The sequence below is a fragment of the Aquarana catesbeiana genome, linkage group LG01 (genome assembly GCF_042186555.1).
Source record: "Aquarana catesbeiana isolate 2022-GZ linkage group LG01, ASM4218655v1, whole genome shotgun sequence".
Classification (NCBI taxonomy): domain Eukaryota; kingdom Metazoa; phylum Chordata; class Amphibia; order Anura; family Ranidae; genus Aquarana; species Aquarana catesbeiana.
This window is the reverse complement of record NC_133324.1, coordinates 498492239-498515490: the sequence shown is the minus strand read 5'-3', so window position 1 is coordinate 498515490 and position 23252 is coordinate 498492239. Positions and strand designations below refer to the sequence as shown.

At 43.9% G+C, this 23252-nt stretch overlaps 1 protein-coding gene across 2 annotated transcripts in view; it reads right to left on the bottom strand.

Moving 5' to 3' along the window:
* HOMER3 (homer scaffold protein 3) overlaps positions 1-23252 on the bottom strand; it is a 256887-nt gene that overhangs the window by 6655 nt on the left and 226980 nt on the right. The window lies entirely within an intron of this gene.

The following is a 23252-nucleotide window of genomic DNA, read 5'->3' as shown; positions in this document are numbered from 1 at the left end:
TAAATGCATGTTTGTATATCAATTTAAAGACAATTTAATGCTGAATTCACTACAAAAAACAGAATTCAAATATATGCAGTACAAAAGTTATACTTACTTTAAGCCAAACAAGTGTTAAGACCAACCTTTTTCTGACACTTTTTGTTTATGTGTAAAAAATCAGCTTTTTTTTACTAGAAAATTACTTAGATCCCCTAAACATAAATAAATATAAATGTCTGTGTGTGTGTGTGTGTGTATAATATATATATATATATATATATATATATATATATATATATACACACACATATACATAAATATACACATACATAGGCCCTAGAGAATAAAATGGTGGGTTTTGCAATTTTATGTCACATGGTATTTGTACAGCGGCTTTTCAAAAGCACATTTTTTTAAAACAATTACTTTAGAGGCAAATATATATTTATTGTACATATCAAGGAAAGAACAACAGAGGGATACCCTCTTAGTCGTTAATACAAGCTGAATTGTTGATGACAGATGTAACCGTAGCATTCGTACCATATTCTTAAGGGTATATATAGTAGGGGAAAAAAAATACACTTTAATGAATTTAAATGCACACAAACACAATATAATGTCCATTTTTTTGGTAAAACATAATAGATGGTGTTACTCCAAGTAAATAGATACCTTACATAACATCCGGTGGGACGGAGATCCCGGAGAGGCACCAGTGTAAGTGGCTCTTGCCTCCTGTAAAAGCAATCCAGTGGTTAATTAGCCACTTGGATGGCTTTTATATAAAAGCTGATTGCCTCCTGTAAAAAACTATTATAATAGTTTATAAAAAAACTATTATACTATTATAGCATAAAAATACTGGGATGATGCCTGTAGCAGCAGGCATCTTCACGGTATACCACTTGAAAGCAACATACAGTATTATCTACACGTTAAATTGAAAGAAATACTAACAATATTCACACAATATACTAATATACTACGCTTCATTTATACCACTAACAGTCTTTCTTCTACAGATCAAACAGCAAAACTGACTTTCCTCAACTTCTCACAAGATTTATTGCAGTTACTGCCATTTGATTGGCCCCCAGAATAAAAATTGCGATTGTCCAGTAGGGTTTGCACTGTCCACAATTTTTGCCACCACTGTATCTTCCTGGGTTACTATAAATATAATCCATGTTTTCCTAAGTGAACTTTACCTTCAGAAATCCAAGACCGTGTAAAGCCAGAATAACTGCGCATTCAGTTATTGTATTTTGTTTTTATGCATTTTCTGGTGCACTTAAAATGCAGCATATTTCCAAAATCTATTGCTTTTAGTGGGGTTTGTTCTAACAATGTAGGGTAATTGCCTTGCATTGCAAAAAACAGTTCTGCTACATGCTTTTTCAAGTGTTTTACATGTCCACAGAAATCAATGAGATATGTGCGCTACACTGCTATAGAGGTAGTAAAGGTTATACGGAAATGCACTGAATCAGACTTATGAAATGCAACATAATGCAGTGAGTACAAAATGAATCCCAGCACGAATGGGGTACCGCATGCATTTTAATTCGGATGCAATTCAAAGAGATAATACACCTCTTTGGTGGTGGTGCAACAAATCATGGAGTAAGGAAACTCATATTAAAGTTATTGTCATTTTTTTTTTTAACAAAAGAAACATGTTATACTTACCTGCAATGGATTTGCACAGAGCAGCCCTCATTCCCTTCTGGGGTCCTGGCTCCTCTCCCTTGCTATATGCCCCCAGAGCAAGCTGCTCCCTAAGGGGTAACTTGCGTGGGCTCAGTCCAGAGCTGCGATCTGTGCTTCCATTGACACACAACACGGCTTGTCCTTACCCCCAGCTCTCTGCTCATTGGCTGCGATTGACAGCAGCAGAAGCCAATGGTTCCTGCTGCTGCCACCATGTCTGACAGCAGAGAGGGTTGCTGCTCTTAGGCATAGTGCTGGATTGAGATTGTGCTTAGGTAAATAATGGGGGGGGGGGGCTAAACACAGATGGTTTAGTTTTTTTTTAGATGTTTTATTCAAAAGGTGTGCTACAGATATAATAAAATGGTAACTTAGCAAAACACGCAGACAATATAAAATGTTTTAGGAACAACCGGAACGCAGTTATACCCTTCCAGAGAATGAGAGGTGAAGACAAGAAGCAACATCAATGACAAAGCGATTTTACATAGATTTAAAGAACCGAACAGAAGAAGGACATCAAGTGACATAAAAAAACTTCCCCAAATAGACGTCCACGCCCCGCTGGTGACGTCAGATGCCCCCGGGACATAGGGAAGATAAATCGTGGCACGCAGCCACCATTCACTGACAGAGTGTTTGTAAGAGAGAGGGTTTTTTTGACTTCTTCCCAGTATATGTAAGTACTCTAATGAGCTATTTTACCTAGGTCTTGAATCATATTAGAGGGTTGAGATAGGGGACGTTCTGGTCACCATTTCCTTTTTCTGTGAGAGGGGCTCTTCTGTACCATCTAAGATAAGTTATCTGCCTTACATTCATGGTGGGATAGGTACTTGATCTCCTCCCCATTTGGTTGACATAGAGGTCCCATCTCAACCCCCACAATGTCACTCCTTATCAGACAACATACATCCTTTTTCTCTCTTTAGGATTTTTCTGGCTGATTCCTGTTCGGAGATTCATTAAATAAGCCCACACAGTAGAAGGGACCTTCGCTGTTTTTGTTCCACACTGGGCCTTCCTTCTTCTTAGGAAATACCATCTATGTTTTCTCTCCTTCTAATCTCCACAGCTGAATACTCTCTTTAAGGTTAAAAGGGGAACTAATTGGTTACACTTTTGAATTTGATACGATCAAGGCAAATTTTTCACATGTGGATAACCTGATCTCTATGTAACTAATTAGAGGTACTCAAATACCTATTCTTTTCTATATATTTTAGGTGATTCTTTCCTTTGTCTTCTCCCTATGATTGCGTTATCCCCATTGGCCCAGCTCTAGAGGAACTCCTGTACCTAATTGTTTCAGGTTTCTGACTTTTATTGAATTATATATGTAAAGCTACGTGCAATACGTCTTTAACTTAATTGTAATCTAATTGACATAATACAACTCATTGTAAACATTTATTTAATGTTAATCTTTTTCACCTATAGCATCAACTATATGCAGCACTCTTAAACCTCCTGAGGAAGCTCTTTTGGGTGAAACATGTAGAGCAGAAGTGGCTGCATTGTTGTATGAATTGTATGTCACCTTGAATACTTTTATTGTCATTTTAAAATTTTGATATTGAATAAAATTTTTTTTTTTTTTTATCATGTTGTAAATTCCTTCTTTGGCACCTTTTAAAGTCCCACCATTTGTATCCCTATATTTGCTAGTTAAAAGAACAGTTTAACGACGGCTATTTTTATGCTGAATTAAAAGCAAAAATACCAAGCAGGAAGCTATATTAGTTTGTTACTTAGAGGAGAAGATGTGTTTTGTGGTCCGAAGAACATATACACTGACTGGACAGTAAGAATGTAATAAAGTAATCTAGAGCAATGAAACTACAAATACTAGCATTTTTTGGTACTACTCATAAAAATTAGTTTCTTTCAGTTCAATGAGAGAAACAGCTTTTGATTGAAGATCAGTCAGAACCATTGCAACTGGTTCTGATTGATCTTCAATCAAAAGCTGTGTCTCTCAATGAATGTAAGAGAAAATATAATTTTTTTTGTTCTCATTTTTTTTTTCATTTTTTTTTTTGAGAGACCCAACTTTTGATTGAAGATCAATGAGAACCAGTGTCTATGGATTTGACTGATCTTCAATCAAAAGCTGTGTCTTAAAATGAATGTAACAAAAATCGATTTTTGGGAGCGATAGTATGAATTATGTCCATCGAAGGGTCAGTGAAGACCTGCTTCCAGAGTGTACAGCAGTAACACTGAAGCATCTTATCTACATTATGATCTGGAGTTGCCTGTCTAATCATGCTGTTAGTTGTACTCAGCTTATAGAAGGAACACCAACAGCCACAAAATACATTGAGACAGAAGTACAACCATCAAGGAGGAGAAAGGGGGTGCCAGCAGCAGTGTAGCATTAAAATCATCCACTTTATTAAAAGACAATTGGCAACTGAGTGAGTTTAAAGGCATATCTCCACATGGAGTACTGCTGTTGGACCCACTAGTGTCCATTCCTGCTTGTGCAGCCACCAGGCTCTGTATCAAGGGCTCGGGAATGCTGGAAAGCAAAACCGGAAGTAACCGTAAGCACCCGTGAGCACACAGGGGCACAGGTGCGGAAGTGTCATCACATGGGTTGTCCTGTGGGAGTGGCAATGCGTTTCAGAGCTTCCTGCTTTTTCCTCAGGCCAATCGAGACACGCCTTTTATGTGTTAACCCAGTGAGTTGTCAACTGTCTTTTTAATAAAGTGGTTCACTTTAATGCTACACTTAGTTGGTGACCCCTTTCTCCTTTTTGTTCCATTACAGAGGCTGCTTTCTACGCTGGGATGGCTGCCTTAAGTGTGCCCATGGATAATACTACAAGATTATTTACTCAAGTTGGAGTTTTATGGACTTGTGCAGCTTGTCCTATTAGCACCATTTATTTCTTCTTTTTTTTTTCTCCATTCGGGCAATACAACCATAACTTCTTCCTTCTACAGGCCAGTGTAAACAGAATTCAAGGGGATGTTATGGTTCTTCTTTAAATTTTAGCATTGCATTTAAATTATCTTAACCAGATACTAGCTCTGGCATAGTGTAAGCAGGCTCTATAAGGCTTAAAGAAAAAAAAAAAAAACAAACTAAAGAAGACTCCTAATACTTGTACATCTCCACCGGTAGGCAAGCCCAACTTTGTTTTCTTCAAGAGCTATGGCCTCCAGCAGAACATTTATGCCCTGTACACACAAGCGTTTTTGCCGTCGGAATAAACTCTGAAGGGTTTTCACGAGTTCCGATGGAATTCCACTCAAGCTATTTTGCATACACACGGTCACACCAAATTCCAACCGTCCAGAACACGGTGACGTACAACACGTACGACGAGACTAGAAAACTGAAATACAATAGCCAGTAGCCAATAGCTTCCGTCTCGTACTTGATTCAGAGCATGCGTCGTTTTTGGTGAGTCGGAACAGCGTACAGACGAGAGGTTTTTCCGATAGTAATTTGTTCCGTCGGAAAAATATAGAACATGTTCTCTATCTAAGTCCGTCTGAATTTTCAACAGAAAAAGTCCGATGGGGCATACACACGGTCAGAATATACGATGAAAAGCTCCCTTCTGACTCTTTCTGTCGGAAATTCCGCTTGTGTCCAACACTGTCAGATGCCTACATCCCCTTCTGTGTGATACAGTGTTGCCAACCTACCAGATTGAAATTTACTGACACGACACCCAAGATTTACTGGCACAGCCAAGTTCTTACTGGCAGTTCCATAAGTTACAAAATTACAGTTTTAAGTGCAAATTCCAGTATTTAGGCTACAAATAAGTACAATATGCAATTAGCAATGTGATTTAGGGTAGATATTAAGGCAAAAAGTGTATTTCTTATTTTATTTTTTAATATAGTAAGTAGCTCATTGACAGGACTCAGGAGGGCAATACATTAGAATGGGTGATGCACACATGAAATTGACTCTCACGCAAATACTGACCACAGTGTGCAGCAGCACAGATCACTGACACGACATGCCCCCTCCTGAGTCACAGTGACAGTCTCTCTCCATGCCAAGTGTTCCCTTCAGTCCAATCCAGTCCAAACAGCACTGACAGTCACGCTCCTGGCTTGCCTTAATCCCATCCTGCAGACCCACACACGAGGCTCCGGCCGCTTCGCTCTGCTCCCTTGCACCATAAAATTACACGACACGCTCAAACACCGCCTCCACCTGACCTGTCCCCCGCCGGCACCGCCCGAACACACTGTAGCAGGCACTTGGATAGTCTCGGTTGGCTCCAGGCCCGAGCTGCGCATGCACAGTTCCGAGCCAAGCCTCACAGCCATATTTTTTTATGGCAACCTTTTCCTCTAAGAGCCCTTTCACACTGGGGCAGGGGCGTTGTCGGCGGTAAAGCGCCGCTATTGTAAGCTGCGCTTTACCGTCGGTATGCGGCCGCTAGTGGGGCGGTTTTACCCCCCTGCTAGCGGCCGAGAAAGGGTTAAAACCACCGCAAAGCGCCTCTGCAGAGGCGCTTTGCCGGCGGTATAGCCGTGCCGTCCCATTGATTTCAATGGGCAGGAGCGGTAAAGGAGCGGTATACACTCCGCTCCTTCACCGCTCCGAAGATGCTGCTGGCAGGACTTTTTTTACCGTTCTGCCAGCGCATCGCTCCAGTGTGAAAGCCCTCGGGGCTTTCACACTGGAATTAAAGCAGCGGCTGTTTCAGGTCAGTTTGCAAGCGCTATTATTAGCGCAATAGCACTTGCAAACCGCCCCAGTGTGAAAGGACCCTTACTGGCATTTACTGGCAGGAGAAAAGTGCCGTTTTTCACTGGCTGCCAGTAAAAATACTGACGGTTGGCAACACTGGTGTGATATGGTTTCAGCTCTATAGGACAAAGTAGTGATGTAGATGCTGGCAAGAAGAACCACAGGACACATCAGAGAAAAGCCATACTATGAACTGGCCTGAAGCCATATTCCTTGAAAGTATGAAGTGAAGACTTGCTGGTTATTTATAAGAGTCTTCTATTGCAGGCATTTTTTTGTTTGTTTTTTAATTGGCTTTAAACATATAGCAATGACAGGAAGTATTTTTTTCTTTCTTAAAAGTAGTAAATAAACATGGTTAAAATTAACAAGCAGAGAACCATGAGGGGGGAGGGAGGATGGCTAAATACATTAAAATGAATAAACCTGCTAGTAGTTAAAAGAAGATGCCATGAAACTGTTTCCAGTGCACATGACCTACTGCTGTGGGTCTCACAATGCAAAGCTGCTGCAGGCCACAAGCTGAAACCAGGACACCTTAGGACACGTTTTACACTTGTATTACAATAATTCTACCCACCCTCCTTAAAAGGGGTTGTAAACCCTCGTGTTTTTTCAACCTTTTTTTTTGTTTAATAATTGTTTATTAAGGAATTTTTACAAAAGAAAAATAAAATAAACAAATAACATACTGTAAACAATCTTATGAGCGAAATACAAAAGGTGCGTTGTGCACCTAATCTCAACATAACGCAACATTTAAATAAATGCCACTGTAAGTGCATAAAAGGATGAATGGACAAATAAAGCCATAGACTAAACAGAGGCTTATAACTTATGTGAACATAATAGACAATCAAGAAATAAGACTGCAACTAAATAGAGTAAGTAGTTGGAAAAAGAAAACAGAAAGAGAGATAGATAGTAGGAAAAAGTGAGGGAAAAGAGAAGATATGGAGGTAAGAATGGAAGAGAGGTTAAAGAGTGGGATCAAGAGGGGGGGGGGGGGGGGGGGGGTTGGCATGCGTGTCGTCATACTTTAGTGTAACATTACCAATAAGTATGAAAGTGTGTGGAGGTAGAATAAACCACAGTCAGGAGAGGAGAAATCTCTGAAATTAAGTCATAAGGGTCCTATACAATGGTTAAAAATGTAAGCTCATACGGGTTGTGTTATGATTTCCTTATAGTGGGATGAGGATGTGAACTTTATCCAGGGTGCCCAAGTTAAGTTGTGTCTATGGGAAGTACCTCTAATGCTGTAAGTTATGTCCTCCAAATGATGAACTTCTGAGATCTTATGTAACCAATTTTTTACAGACGGGATTGTGGGTTGACCCCACAGAGTAGAGATTAGGGCCTTGGCAGTATACAGTAAATGAGGAAGGAGTGAACGTTTATAGGTACCAATTGTTTCTTTAGTAGCATGAAAGAGGACGGTCCAAGGATCAAGAGGGAGATTGATGTCTGTAATCTGTAATATAAGATTAAGAACATTGGTCCAGAAGGGCCGAATGATTGGGCAGTGCCACCAAATATGAGCATGTGTGGCTTTGTTTCCGCATCTCCTCCAGCACAATGGGGAGCTGTCGGGGAACATTTGGTGCATTTTAACTGGGGTATAGTACCATCTGGAAAGTAGTTTGTAGTTGACTTCTACCATTTTTGAAGCGAGTGAGGAGACATGAGCGAGTTGTAAGACTTTATCTTTCAGAGTGTCTGTGAGGGGAGAGTCTAAATCTAATTCCCATTTAGCCAGGAAGTGTGGGTATGTAGGATTAGAAAGATCAGTAAGAGCTTTGTAAAATAATGAGATACCATGCAGAGGGGGGTCTTTTGGGTGGAGTATTTCTTCTATGCTATTTAGATCCTGTAAGCCTCGTAATGGGTGGGGAAGGGATCGTATAAAGCGTTGCAATTGATAATATCTCCACTTATCCATAAATGTGATAGGTTTAGAGCAGAGGATCCCCGGAAGAGGTTTAATTACATTGGCATTTAAGACGTGATGCAACAGAAGAGGTTCTCCTGGAGACCAGGATTTAAATCCTGGGTCCAATAGACCTGGTAGGAAATAGTGGTGGTTAAGAAGAAGCATCAGAGGAGAGTCATAGTTCCAGGAAAATTTCCTGTGTATGGCATCCCAGATATCCAATGTGGACGTGGTGAGTGCTGAAACAGTGTGGGTAATATTCCTAAAAGCTCAGGGTAACCAGGGGGCAACAGAAAGATCTACACCACTCAGAGTATTCTAGTTGTACCCATAGTTTTGAATTAACAGAGTATTTCCAATCTGCCAATCTAGACAGTATGACAGCATGGTAATTGGACTTAAAATTTGGGAGTGCCTGACCCCCAGAACATTTGGAGCGAAAAAGAACGTCTCTGGATATTCTGGGGCGGCCGTTCTTCCACACAAAGCGGGAGATCATCGCTTGCAGAATAGTGAAGAACCCTACAGGTACACCCAGTGGGATCATCTGAAAAATAAATAATATGCGAGGGAGAATGTTAATTTTGATGATGTTTATTTTCCCCAACCATGAGTGTGATAGATTAGCCCATTTTCTTAGGTCCTCTCTGATGTTATTTAACAGCGGGATGTAATTATACTTAAAAAGTGAGTGCAGTTTAGGTGTAAGGTATATACCCAAGTATTTCATGTGAGTCTGTTCCCATCTGAATGGAAAAAAGGGTTTCAAAGAGGCCGCTTCTGACCTGGGGAGGTTAATGTTTAAAATTTCAGATTTGGAAAGGTTTATTTTAAAAGTTTGATATCGTTTGAAAGGTAGAGAATGCTGACATTAAGTTAGGTAGAGAGATACGTGGTTGTTGGATAAAGAAGAGTATGTCGTCGGCATAGGCGGCATATTTGTGAGTTCTGGAACCTACTTGGATGCCTCGTATATTTATATTGCGTCTAATTGTGGCTAGGAAGGGCTCTAAAGTGATAGCAAAGAGAAGGGGAGAGAGAGGGCATCCCTGCCTAGTGCCATTATGCAAGGTGAAGGGATCACTTAACGAGCCATTTATGCGAATTTGCGCAGAGGGGGCAGAATAAAGTGAAGAGATGCAGTGAAACATCTTTGGGCCCAATCCAAAGTGACGTAAGGTCGTCTTAAGATAGTCCCAGTCCACCCTATTGAATGCTTTTTCAGCATCAGTAGAAAGAAGCAGGGTGGGCTGGGCACATCTTTGAACATACTGGATTAGGGAAATAGTCCGTAAGGAGTTATCTTTAGCCTCTCTATGTGGTATGAAACCTGTTTGATCTGCCGAGATCCAATTGGGCAGTAGAGGGAGTATGCGGTTGGCCATCACCTTGGCAAATAGTTTAATGTCAGTATTTATTAAAGAAATTGGCCTGTAGCTGCTGCAAAGAGTGGGGTCTTTACCGGGTTTAGGTATAACAGTAATATGTGCTGAAAGGGATTCTGGGCATAAACCTGAAGATTGGGAAATTGAGTTAGCGTAGGCCGTGAGGCGAGGAAGTAAGATGTCTTGGAATGTTTTGTAATAAAGAATAGTGAACCCGTCAGGGCCGGGAGCTTTACCTGAAGGGGAGGATTTTAAAGCGGTCTGGAATTCTTCAACTGAAAAATCTGCTTCCATCTCCCCAAGGGCTGACCTAGACAGTTTAGGGAGGTTTGCCGCCCTCAAATAGGAGAGCATGCGAGAGCGCCTCTCTGATGGGGACAAAGGAGATAAACCATTCGTAACATTATATAAATCTGCGTAGAATTCCCTAAAGGCTTTGGCAATATGTGGAGTTGCATGAACAAGCTCCCCTGTTGGAAGTTTAATTTTAGGAATAAATGACTTAGTTTGTGTAGCCTTAAGGGATCTAGCAAGTAATTTGCTTGGTTTATTGCCCTATTCATAGAATTTCTGTGATATGCGATGAAGTTTCTTTTTAGTGTCTAAGTCTAGAAGGTTTTTCAGTTCTTCACGTTTAAGCGTGAGGGCTTTGAGATGAGCGCTGTGGAGTGAAAGTTTATGTTGGTTATCAAGGTCAGTTATTTGTTGCAGTACCTGTGCAATTTGGTGACCATGCTCCCTTTTTTTCCTTGCACCGAGCTCAATGAATCGTCCTCGTATAGTGGCCTTATGAGCTTCCCATACAATAGATGGGGAAGTTACAGAGGGTAAGTTCTCTTTAAAGTAATGCGTCAAGTGAGAGGCCAACATGGAGACTTCAGTTTGATTAGAGCATTAGAGAGAAGGGAATCATTAAGTTTCCAGTTATTGGTGCTACGGGTTAAGGTGGGCATGGTCAAGCGCATTGTCACAGGTGCATGGTCAGATAAAGTTGCGGTTCCTATATGTGTAGATTTGAGGAGAGGGAGATGGAAGTGGTTCAGAAATATATTATCTATTCTAGAGTAAGACTGGTGTGTCGCAGAGAAGTGTGAGTAGTCTTTGTCCTTAGGGTGGAGCAGGCGCCAGACATCTATTAATTGATGATCTATGAGTCTTTTTTTTTAACAAAGGCTAATCGTTTAAATGATATGTTTGATCGGCCCTGGGACGTATCCATTGTAGGGTCGAGGGGCATGTTTATGTCACCAGCAAGGACAATAATACCTTTGGCAAATTGTGATAGTTTAGTGAGGATTTGTGAGAAAAAGGTTGGTTGATTCTGATTCGGACAGTATATATTTGCAAACGTGCATTGGGTGTTGCCTATAAAGCCCTTAAGGAAAAGAAAACGACCAAAGTCATCTGCTAGCATATCTGTTAGGTGAAAAGATATCCCACTACTGAAACCAATGGCAACACCCTTAGCCTTGTTGGTGTCAGAGAGGCTGTAATACCACCGCGGAAAGTAGGGTGAGGTCAATCTGACCGGTGTAGTGTGGGTTAAATGCGTTTCCTGAAGGAAGGCAACAGAGCAAGCAGTATGCTTTAGCTCACGTATTACTTGGTGTCGTTTAGCAGCAACGTTAAGACCCCGGACATTATAAGATGTAATTGTCAGAGTCGCCATTGGTACTACAGAGTGGGACATCCTAGCCTATACTTCCACGCATGCCAACGTGGAGAGGGGGGGGGGGGAGGTTGGGTAAAAATAGTCAGAAAATTTAGAAGAAAGGAGAAGGGAGAACACAAAGAGAAAGCATGTAAATGCAATAACACAATTGTGGGAGTAATCAGTAAGACACACAGAAATCTGCAGTGGTCCCTGTGGGAAGAGAAAGACCAGGCGGCCATCCAGAACTCCAATGAGAGTCTGGATGAGAGACCTTATGGGCCGCCCGGTCCCACCAACCCCAAAAGGGAAAAGGGGGAAGGGGGGTGGGGTATGCACCAAGGAAAAGGAACGAGAGAGCAGTGCGCCCGCCAGCACTCGGCCTGTTAAATAAAAAACATATATCAAATTACCTGTAATAAGCTCCAGCAAAAAAAAAATATTGAACATGAGAGATATAACAAAACAAACAGGAAAAGGGAAGGTTATGAAAACCAAAGCAATATTAATTACAACATCAACAACGAACCCTGCAATAAAGAATGCAATTGAACCTTTCAGATCCAGAAAAACTGAATTTAAACAATGGGATACCCAAAAGAAAAAAAAAAAAAAATGAATGTCAGGTCTACTTCCTCTCAGCCAATGAGGCTGAAAATAGAGTTCAAAGAGTCTGACCCAAGCATAATGAAAATTTAAATTTTGGGTATCCGTAAACACTTAAAAAAAAAAAAAAAAAAAAAAAGGCAAACAGATGAGTAGAAAAAGGCATATCTCAGCCATGTTTCTGTGCGGATCCCGGGATTGACGTGCGCCTTTTCTTTGACGGAGTTTTCCTCCAAGGGGGGTCCAAGGGGTTTGAAAATTTCGGAATGGGGTTTTGCCAGCCCGGGAGGTCCACAGGTGGAAGATTGAGATCCTGAAGGAAAGTAGAGAGTTCCTCTGGAAAGCGAAGAGTATGAGAGCGACCACCTTTGGTGGCAATCAAGCAGGCTGGAAAACCCCATCTGTAAGTAATCCTGTCTGTGCGCAGATGTTCAAGGAGCGGTTTTAGGGCTCTGCGACGATCCAGAGTTTCCTTGGACAGATCAGGGAATATATTAAGGACTGCTCCATCAAAGTCAATGTTAGGAGTGTTCCGCAGTTTTGTCATGATGGCGTTTTTATTCTCGAAGTAGTGCAAACGACAAATGACATCTCTGGGTTGGTCTGAATTTGCATTACGAGGGCGGATGGCTCTAGGTCATTGTCTCTGGTTGCTTCTGGTAGGCCTCTGATACGTAGGTTATTTCTACGGTTACGGTTCTCGAGGTCCTCGAGTTTGTAGAGAGAGGCACGATGAGCAAATGCGAGCTGGGTAACAGTCTCCTGTAATTCTTTTATGGCTGATGCTTGGGAGTCCTGACGCTGTTCCGTTTCCTCTACCCTAAGCAAGAGGTGGGACATGTCAGTTCTCACAGCGGTAATTTCTTTCTTAATAGATTTCTCCAAGCTGTGAAACATACCAGCAAGTTCTTTTTTCAGACCACTCATCAACGATGTCATTTCTGAGCCAGCGGGGGATCCGGGATCCTCCATGAGGTTTGAGCAGTAAGATGAGGCAGGGGAACTTTCCCTCACTGAGGCAGCGTGGGAGGAGGGAGAGATACTCGGTCTTGAAGTTCTGGCTTGTCCACTGCGTGCGCCAGCTAAATATTGCTGGATAGAGCCTGAGGCAGTTGTATGAGGTTTCAAACCCTTCCCGGATCTTTTGCCTAATGTGGAACGAGTTTTAGGTGTCTTGGCGGGTATAGCTGGAGCTGTAAGGCCGGTGGCTGGACAGGGCCCTTCACACTCACATCACATTACATGCACAAAATAGTCATAATTATAGTCCCAAATATGATATCCAGTTACCCAGGGGACTCCTGTAGGTACTGTGGGAGGTGGTAATGGGCCACTCAATGCACAGATTCTATGAGAGGAGAGAGCAGTGCTGCCAATACAGTAAAATGAAGAGGGGTGGAGGAGAGTGTATGTGGAGTAGCAAGATGGCCGCCTACTTCCAGAACCAGGCTGGAGCCGCAGACTTTCCCACAGATAAGAGCCGGCCGGTTTAGATCCGCACCCCTCAGGACACAGTGTTCCCTCCGTGGGCACAGACTTTGGAGCCCAGATGCTGCAGGAGGTTAGAGTCTTTGTGCGGTGCGTGGGTAAAGGGGAGAGCCGCTACTCACTGTGTCCCTGGTGCTGGAGAGGTCAGGCCCACAGGTCGCAGGATGGCGTCAGGCCATGGGGGATCGAGGCAGAGGGACCGGGCTCTCAGGCAATCCACCACCTCTATCTTCTTGTGGTCTCCTATCTGACAACAGGCCCCAAGATGGCGGCGGGCGTCCTCGGTGTGGAGCAATCCGTAGGCCCGGATCAAACTAGTCAGCCAGGACTAAGAAAGGCCCCTCCAGGAGTACAGCAGGGGGGTCCAGAAGGTAGTGTGAGTGTGACTAAGGCTCACAAATGTGGAATGGGACCCGGATGGCGGCGGATTCACTGTGCCTTTGTGGAGCTTCGGGTGTACCAAGATGGCCGCGGGCTCCGGGAGTAGGCCGGAGCCAGGGACTTTCCTGAATGCGGTGGCCGCTGCGTGGGAGATCGCGGCTCCGTTCGGGCCGCTGTGTGGCTGAAGGTCTCCAGGAGGTTAGTCAGGGTGTGTGGAGAGTCCCCAGGCAGGTTTTCCAGGTGGATGCTGGATTTTGTGTACTGCAGGGTGAAGTTTAACAGGAGTAGTGGACGGAGATCAGGGCACACACGTCCTACTCCATGCAGCATCCTACTCCATGCCAGGCGTTTTTTCACCTTAATGCATAAGATGCATTAAGTTGAAAAAACACCTGGCAGTGACCGCTCCCCCCATTTTACTTTTCTTGACACCCAAACATTATACATTATTTTTTCTAACACTCTAGAGAATAAAATGGTGGTCGTTGCAATACTTTGGCACACTGTATTTGCGCAGCGGTCTTACAAGAGCACTTTTTTTGAATTAAAAAAATAGGACAACAGTAAAGTTAGCCCAATTTTTTTTATATTGTGAAAGATAATGTTACGCCGAGAAAATTGATACCAAACATGTCCGCTTCAAAATTGCGCCCACTCGTGGAATGGCGACAAACTTTTACCCGTAAAAATCTCCATAGGCGACGTTTAAAACATTCTACAGGTTGCATGCTTTGAGTTACAGAGGAGGTCTAGGACTAGAATTATTGCTCTCGCTCTACGGATCGCGGCGGGCGATACCTCACATGTGTGGTTTGAACACCATTTTCATATGCGGGCGCTACTCACGTATGTGTTCGCTTCTGCACACGAGCTCTTATTTATTATTATTTTTCTTATTTATTTTACCTTTTATTTTTTATTTTTACACTGTTCTTTTAAAAAAAAGATGTAAAACATCCCTTGTAATAGAAAAAAAAGCATGATAGGACCTCTTAAATATGAGATCTGGGGTCAAAAAGACCTCAGATCTCATATTTACACTAAAATGCAATAAAAAAAAAATGTCATTTGAAGAAAAAAAAAAAAAAGGCCCTTTAAGAGCTATGAGCAGAAGTGACGTTTTGACATTGCTTCCGCTCTGCAATTGTATCGTGACAGGTGGGGGCCATCTTCCCCTCACTCGTCTCCATGCCTAGCAGGAAGAAGAATCCGATCGCCTCCGCCGCTGCCAACGTCCCAGGTAAGCGGTGGAGGGCACCAGAGCGTGGCGGGAGGCCCCTCTCCCGCCGCCAATAAAAGTGATCTTGCGGCGAATCTGCCACAGAGACCACTATTATCGGAACCCGGACCGCCCGCCGAAGAAGAGGATACCAGGGTTATGGCAGCTAGCTGCTGCCATAACAAAGATATAACAAAGATATCCCTCTTCAAAGTTAAGACGTATATCGGCGTGCGGCGATCCGGAAGTGGATAAACAAAAATTGAGCCTTTACAATCACTTTAATGCCTCCCTGAATATTTACAGCAAACCTAAGCTTTGCGTTTAGGAACTGCATTAAACATTTATATGCTTATGTTGACATTCATTTATAGAAATACTTTCAAAACCAAACAAATTCAGCAGGGAGCTACTTAAAGAGTGCAGAACAACTCAAGATGTTAAACACATGGTAAGCAGGCGGTGAAGACATTATCACTGAAAACAATAGATTTTATAATATTATGGTTTAGTGCAGTCTAAAAGCTGCATTAAAAGCCAGCCATAGATGGATCGAAATTCACCAGGTTCAGCAGGGACTGGCCGAATTTTTATCTACCTATGGGCAGGCTGGCTGTACAGAAGTTGATCTCTCGAATGACTTCTGTACAACCAGCTTGTCTGGGTTTTTTCTTGCCCCAAACAGACCACATGGCATACACCCATATGTCCTAAAAGAATTGAGCGCTGTCATTACAAAGCCATTGTTTCTACATTTTAGGGACTCTTTAATGATTGGTATGGTACCATTGGATTTGCGTAAGGCCAATGTGGTTACTATATTTAAAAAAGGGATCAATGTCTTTACTAAGTACTGTAACTATATACCTGTTAGTTTAACTTCTATAGTTGGGCAGATACTGGAGGCTGTAGTAAAAGACAAAATAGATGAGTTTTTGCTAGAAAAAAAAACACATTTTATGCAACAGGCAGCATGGATCTATGAAAGACAGAAGTTGTCAGACAAATCGGATTTCTTTTTATGAGGAGGTAAGTAAAACCTTGGACAGAGGGGTGGCTGCGGATGTAGTATACTTGAATTTTGTAAAAGCGTTCAATATACTATAGTTCCCCCGCACACGGCTAATGTGTAAGGTAAAGTCTACAGGTTTGGGAAAATAAGTTTGTAAATGGATAGAAAACTGGCTAAAATACCAAATTCAGAGAGTAGTGATTAACCACTTCAGTACCGCACTATAACCATATAAATATATATAAGCAATATAAAAAGACGGCTACAGAGCGGTACTATAGTTCTGGAAGGGCGTCCATAGACGTGCTCCCAGAACCCCACCCCCTGCACACCTCCTGTGGCACGCATCGGGTGAGCTCTGTGATTACTGTGTCTTTTGGACACAGCTGCTCACAGATCGGGGTAAGGGGCCAATCACAATACTCCTTTACCATGTGATCAGCTGCTGTATATCCAATCACAGCTGATCACATGTAAACAGACTTGCCGGTTATTGGCAGTCCTTTCCTCACGTGCTGTGTCTGTGTGAGGAAAGGTGTGCCGATAGCTGGCAAGCCTGTCAGCACACTGCTTACACTGATAATCAGGGCACTGATTATCAGTGTCCTGATTATCAGTGCACACCTATCAGTGCCGCTTATCAGTGCAGCCTCAACAGTTCCTTTCAGTGACGCCTATCAGTGCAGCCTCATCAGCGTACACCAGTGAAGAAAAATTACATAAACTGAGAAAAACGTTTTTTTAGCAAGTAATAAAAAACCCAGTGGTGATTAAAAACCACCACCAAAAAAAAGCTCTATCTGTCTCAAAAAAATTATAAAAATGTTCATATGGATACAGTGCAGCATTAACACACAATTTTCGATAAAAGTGTGACAGCAATGAAAGTTGACCTGGGCAGGAAGGGTGTGAAAGTGCCCAGTATTGAAGTGCTTAATGATTCATACTCTGAATGATCTAAGGCGGGGGGTCAGCAACCTGTCAATTGCATGTAGATGACTAGTAGATCACGATCAGGTCTCTGCCTTCCCCACCCTCGTGTTCTAGAGGCAGAGCAGCTTGGAAAACAAACCGCTCAGGTTTTCGTCACCTGAGCTCTTCAGCCGGGACACAGTCAAAGTGCATCCTAGGCTGTGGAGGCGCTCCCCGCCCTGCAGCACGCCCCTTGCATACACGTGGCTGCGGGGCGGGGAATGCCTGCGTCTCCTACGGTGCTCTGTCGATATCGGTGCTGCGAACCCTGGATTTGTGCTGAGGCTGACAAAAGTACTGCTGGGGCAAGTCTGGGCTCTTTTACACCAGGTTGTAGTATGCTGATCCCCACCAGCCCTCCTCTCCAGTCAATCCAAAATGCTTGTCTGTGTTATCACATGGGATGGATGAGGGAAGAGGGCCAGTGGTGATCAGCGTACCACATCAGGTAGATCTGCCACAGCAACTTCCCTGTGCTACTCAGCATCAGAAAACTGCTTCTGTCATCTCCTGACTTCCCTATACCATATCCTCCTGACCTCTGTGTACCCTGACCTCTGTGCACTGTACCACCTGCCCCCCCAGTACCATGCCCTTCTGAACTCTGTCTACAATGCCCTCCTGACCCCCAGTACTAAGCCCTCCTGACCACCTCTACTGTGCCCTTCTGACCCCCCTGCCCTCCAGTACCATGCCCTCCTGACCTCTGTGTACTATGCCCTCCTGCCCCCCAGTACCATGCCTTCCTGACCTCTGTGTACCCTTACTTCTGTGCACTATGCCCTCCTGCCCCCCAGTACCATGCCCTTCTGCACCCCCATTACTACGCCCCCTGACCCCTCAGTACCATGCCCTCCTGACCCATCTTAGGTGTGCCATCTTGACCCCCATGTACCCTGCTCTCCTGACACCTCCACTATTATTGCTCTCCTGACATCTCTGTACTGTGCCCTCCAGAACCCCAGCCTTCCAACCCCCCCCCCCTCCCCAAGTACTGTTCTCCCCTGACTCACCCAGCACTATGCCCTCCTGACCCCCCCTCCCCAAGTACCATGCCCTCATAACCTTCCTGTACCGTGTCCTCCTGACCCCTCTGTACACTGCTCTGCTGACTCTTTGTACTCTACCCTGTAGATGCCCTGCCCTCTTGACCCGCCCTACATCCTGCTGACCTGTCTACACTGCCATACATCCTACTGACCCCTGTACACTGCCCTACATACTATTGACCTCTGTACACTGTCCTACACACTACTGACCTCTGTACACTGCCCTACACACTACTGACCTCTGACCACTGCCATACATACTACTGACCCCTGTACACTGCTCATACATACTACTGACCCCTGTACACTGCTCTACCTACTACTGACCTCGCTACACTACCATACATCCTACTGACCTCTGTACACTGCCCTACTATCAGGTACCAAAGTGCTGGAGGCCAATGAAGAGAGGGCTTCCCTTGCAGCTCAGTTCCAGACTACCTTGGAGGTGAGACAGGAAGAGTCAGGCCCAAAGTAGCACAGCTCGCCTGCAGAGTTGCTTGCAGAAAAGGCTCAGGAACACGGCTGATTTGCTGTGGGGATGTTGCAGGCAGGTGGCGCCTGTGAGATGTAGCAGGTAACCAGGGTCACTGAGACAGAGGGTAGTCGGTACAAGCCAAGGTTCGTTGCCAGGTGCACAGCAGAGGAGACAAGGTCAGATGGGAGCCGAGGTCAAGACAGGTAGCAGGATCCATTAAACAAGCCGAGGTCAAGGTCAGGAGGCTGGCAGAAGACAGGTTTGGAACAAGCCAGGTTGGTAATCAAGAATCACAGGAAACAGGAAACACAGGAACGTAGGTAACAGCTAAAGATCAAACAGCACATCAGCCAAGGGCTGACTTCCTTATAAAGGCCCATGTGATGTGCTGGCGGAGGTGCTGGGTCCTAGAGCTCTTCTCCTGCCCTGACAGATGCTGGGTCCTAGAGTCCGACTGCTATTGGTACCCTGAGACCTACATACTACTGACCTCTGTACACTGTCCTACATACTACTGACCTCTGTACACTGCCCTACATACTACTGACTTCTGTACACTGCCCTACCTGCTACTGACTTCTGTACACTGCACTACCTACTACTGACCTCTGTACACTGCCCTATATACTACTGACCTCTGTACACCACACTACATACTACTGACTTCTGTACACTGCCCTACCTGTTACTGACTTCTGTACACTGCCTTCTACTACTATTGACCCTTGGACACTGCCCTACATACTACTTACACTGGCGAGAGCTAGGAGCAAACTGAGGCCAGCAAGGCCTGAAATTAGTCAAGAAAGTCAACGTGCAGTTCCAGTGGTTCTGCCAATTTGCTAGCTAAAGCTAACATTTAAGGTAGGCCAAGTTTATATTTTTACATTAACATTTGTTTTAGTGGATTTTCCAAAGCTTTCTTCTTGACGGCTTTACTTTTTATTGAGGGATTGCTGGTTAATTTCTTTAAAAAAAAGTGGGGACACTGCACCCCGGTGATCTTCAATCTCTTCAAAGTTGTCCAGGTAGATCTCCACCCCTGAATGGTTGCCTACCCCTGGTCTAAGGTTATTAGTGGTGTACCCCAAGGTTCTGTGTTGGGATCCTTACTTTTTAATATATTTATAAATGATATAGGGTCTGGGATTAAAAGTACCATTTCAGTCTTTACAGACGACACCAAGCTATGCAGTGGAATAACATCCTTACAGGATGTCTCCAACTTAGCCAACCTCAATGCATTGTTTAATTGGGCAACCATGTAGCAAATGAAGTTTAATGTTGATAAATGTAAAGTTATGCACTTTGCGGCTAAGAATATGCATGCATCATACATACTAGGGGGAGTACAACCGGGGGGAGTCAATGGTGGATTAGGATCTGGGGGTTCTGGTAGATCATAAGCTTAATAATAGCATGCAATGCCAAGCTACAGTTTCCAAAGCAAAGTCCTTTCTTGTATTATTATTATTATTATTATTATTGTATTAGGAGAGGTATGGACTCCAGAGAGAGATATCACTTTACCCCTGTACAAATCATTAGTAAGACACATACAGTATCTCACAAAAGTGAGTACACCCCTCACATTTTTGTAAATATTTTATTCTATCTTTTCATGTGACAACACTGAAGAAACCCCTAAGTGAATATGTCTAAATTGGGCCCAAAGTGTCAATATTTTGTGTGGCCACCATTATTTTCCAGCACTGCTTTAACCCTCTTGGGCATGGAGTTCACCAGAGCTTCACAGGTTGCCACTGGAGTCCTCTTCCACTCCTCCCTGACAACATCACAGAGCTGGTGGAGACCTTGCACTCCTCCACCTTCCATTTGAGGATGCCCCAAAGATGCTCAATAGGGTTTAGGCCTGGAGACATGCTTGGCCAGTCCATCACCCTTACCCTCAGCTTCTTTAGCAAGGCAGTGGTCATCTTGGAGGTGTGTTTGGGGTCATTATCATGTTGGAATACTGCCCTGCGGCCCAGTCTCCGAAGGAAGGGGATCATGCTCTGCTTCAGTATGTCACAGTACATGTTGGCATTCATGGTTCCCTCAATGAACTGTAGCTCCCCAGTGCTGGCAGCACTCATGCAGCCCCAGAGCATGACACTCCCACCACCATGCTTGACTGTAGGCAAGACACACTTGCCTTTGTACTCCTCATCTGATTGCTTGACGCCATCTGAATCAAGTTTATATTGGTCTCATCAGACCACAGGACATGGTTCCAGTAATCCATGTCCTTAGTCTGCTTGTCTTCAGCAAACTGTTTGCGGGCTTTCTTGTGCATCATCTTTAGAAAACTCTTCCTTCTGGGATCACAGCCATGCAGACCAATTTGATGCAGTTTGCGGCGTATGGTCTGAGCACTGACAGGCTGACCCCCCACTTCTTCAATCTCTGAGGCAATGCTGGCAGCACTTATACATCTATTTCCTAAAGACGACCTCTTGATATGATGCTGAGCATTTGCACTCAACTTCTTTGGTCGACCATGGCGAGGCCTGTTCTGAGTGGAACCTGTCCTGTCTAACCGCTGTATGGTCTTGGCCACCATGCTGCAGCACAGTTTCAGGGTCCTGGCAATCTTCTTATAGCCTAGACCATCTTTATGTAGAGCAACAATTCTTTTTTTCAGATCCTCAGGCAGTTCTCTGCCATGAGGTGCCATGTTGAACTTCCAGTGACCAGTAAGTGAGAGCGAGAGCGATAACACCAAATGTAACACACCTGGTCCCCATTTACACCTGAGACCTTGTAACACTAACAAGTCACATGACACCAGGGAGGGAAAATGGCTAATTGGGTCCAATTTGGACATTTTCACTTAGGGGTGTACTCACTTTTGTTGCAAGCGCTTTAGACATTAATGGCTGTGTGTTGAGTTATTTTGAGGGGACAGCAAATTGACACTGTTATACAAGCTGTACACTCACTACTTTACATTGTAGCAAAGTGTCATTTCTTCAGTGTTGTCACATGAAAAGATAGAAGAAAATATTTACAAAAATGTGAGGGGTGTACTCAATTTTGTGAGATACTGTAGGTGTGCACCCCCATAATATAGAAATAGATAGAGAGAGAAAGCGAATGAAAGAGATAGATGGCAGAGCCAGTCCAAGATTCTTCCCATCTCCCCACCAGCAGAGTAAAAGAGAGGTGTGGAAGCACTTCTCTTATAGCAGAGCCAATCAGAGGGAGATCTTTTCCATCTCTCTGCCAGCACACTGAGTGATAATATCTATCAGGGCCATGGCTGCAGCTGTTAGCCATAAGCCAGGGGTCTCAAACTGGTGGCCCTCCAGCTGTTGCGGAACTACAAGTCCCATCTCCCCTCTGCCTGTGGGAGTCATGCTTGTAACTGTCAGCCTTGCAATATCTCATGGGACTTGTAGTTCCGCAACAGCTGGAGGGCCACCAGTTTGAAACCCCGGATCTAACTCATAAAATGATCTGAGCGACTGATTAGCTGCTGGACCACCTTTACAGGCAGGAGGAGGGGTTGTCCCACCCCTCTCGCCGCCACTGGCCAGTGCCTCTCTGGGCTCTCCTGTGCACTGGCTGACCATAGAACTCTATGGTCTAGGAGACAGGAAGTGACTAGCATGTCGTCACTTACGGTTAAGGCAAGTATACAGAGGCATTTTTTTTTTTTTTTAAAGCATTAGATCAATATAAATATATATTTATATTATCTCTTTTAAGGGTAGAGAAGAGATCTGGGGTCTTATAGATCCCAGATGTCTCCATAAAGAGGACCTGTCATGCGTTATTGCTGTCACAAGGGATGTTTAAATTTTTTTTGACAGCAATAAAAAAAAAATAAAAAAATTAAGGGAAAGTGTAAAAATAATTTTTCAAAAAAAATAAAAAAAAAATAAAAGAATTGAAAGCACCTCCATCCCTCTGCGCAGATGCGAACGCATACATAGGTCGTGCATGCATACTGTATGTAAATGGTGTTCGCACCACACATGTGAGGTAGCAATAATACTAGCGCTAGACTTCCTTTGTAATTCTAAACTGGTAACCTGGCACTCCAGGCCCCTCGTCTTCATCGGGTGCCCCCCGCAGAAAGCTGCTTTCCCTGGGGGGACCCGTGCGGGCTCGCTCCCGAGTCCTGCTGCTGCATCCATTGACACAGACAGGGGGATTCGGCCCTGCCCCCTGCATTACTGGATTTGATTGACAGCAGTAGGAGCCTATGATCAGTGCCACTGGCTACAGCTGGCAACACTGACCATTGTAATCTGATGGTGTGGAACTCTCTCCGCTGTTAGAATACAATAGCTCAGCAGGAAGGATTCTTCCATCAACACCGAGTGTGTTGATAGGTGAATCAAGTAATTTTTTTTTTTTAGATTGAACAAAAAAAAATCCATCATCTATGGCCTGTCTGAGGCTAGGTTTACACTTCTGATTGAGGTGCAGTAAAAACATGTGGTTGAGCCACGTTTTTACTGCCCCCACAACCGCTTCCCCTGAAGCTGCAAAGGCAGTGGACAAGGGATTACACATGCCGCAGCTGCGATGTTTGGTATGGCGAGAGTTATCCCCCCTGTACTTCCAGCCAAAAGCGACCCATTTAACTTAATAGGGCCAGGACACAACTACTGAGTTGCTGAGGGTTTTTAGGGGTGAAAACAGG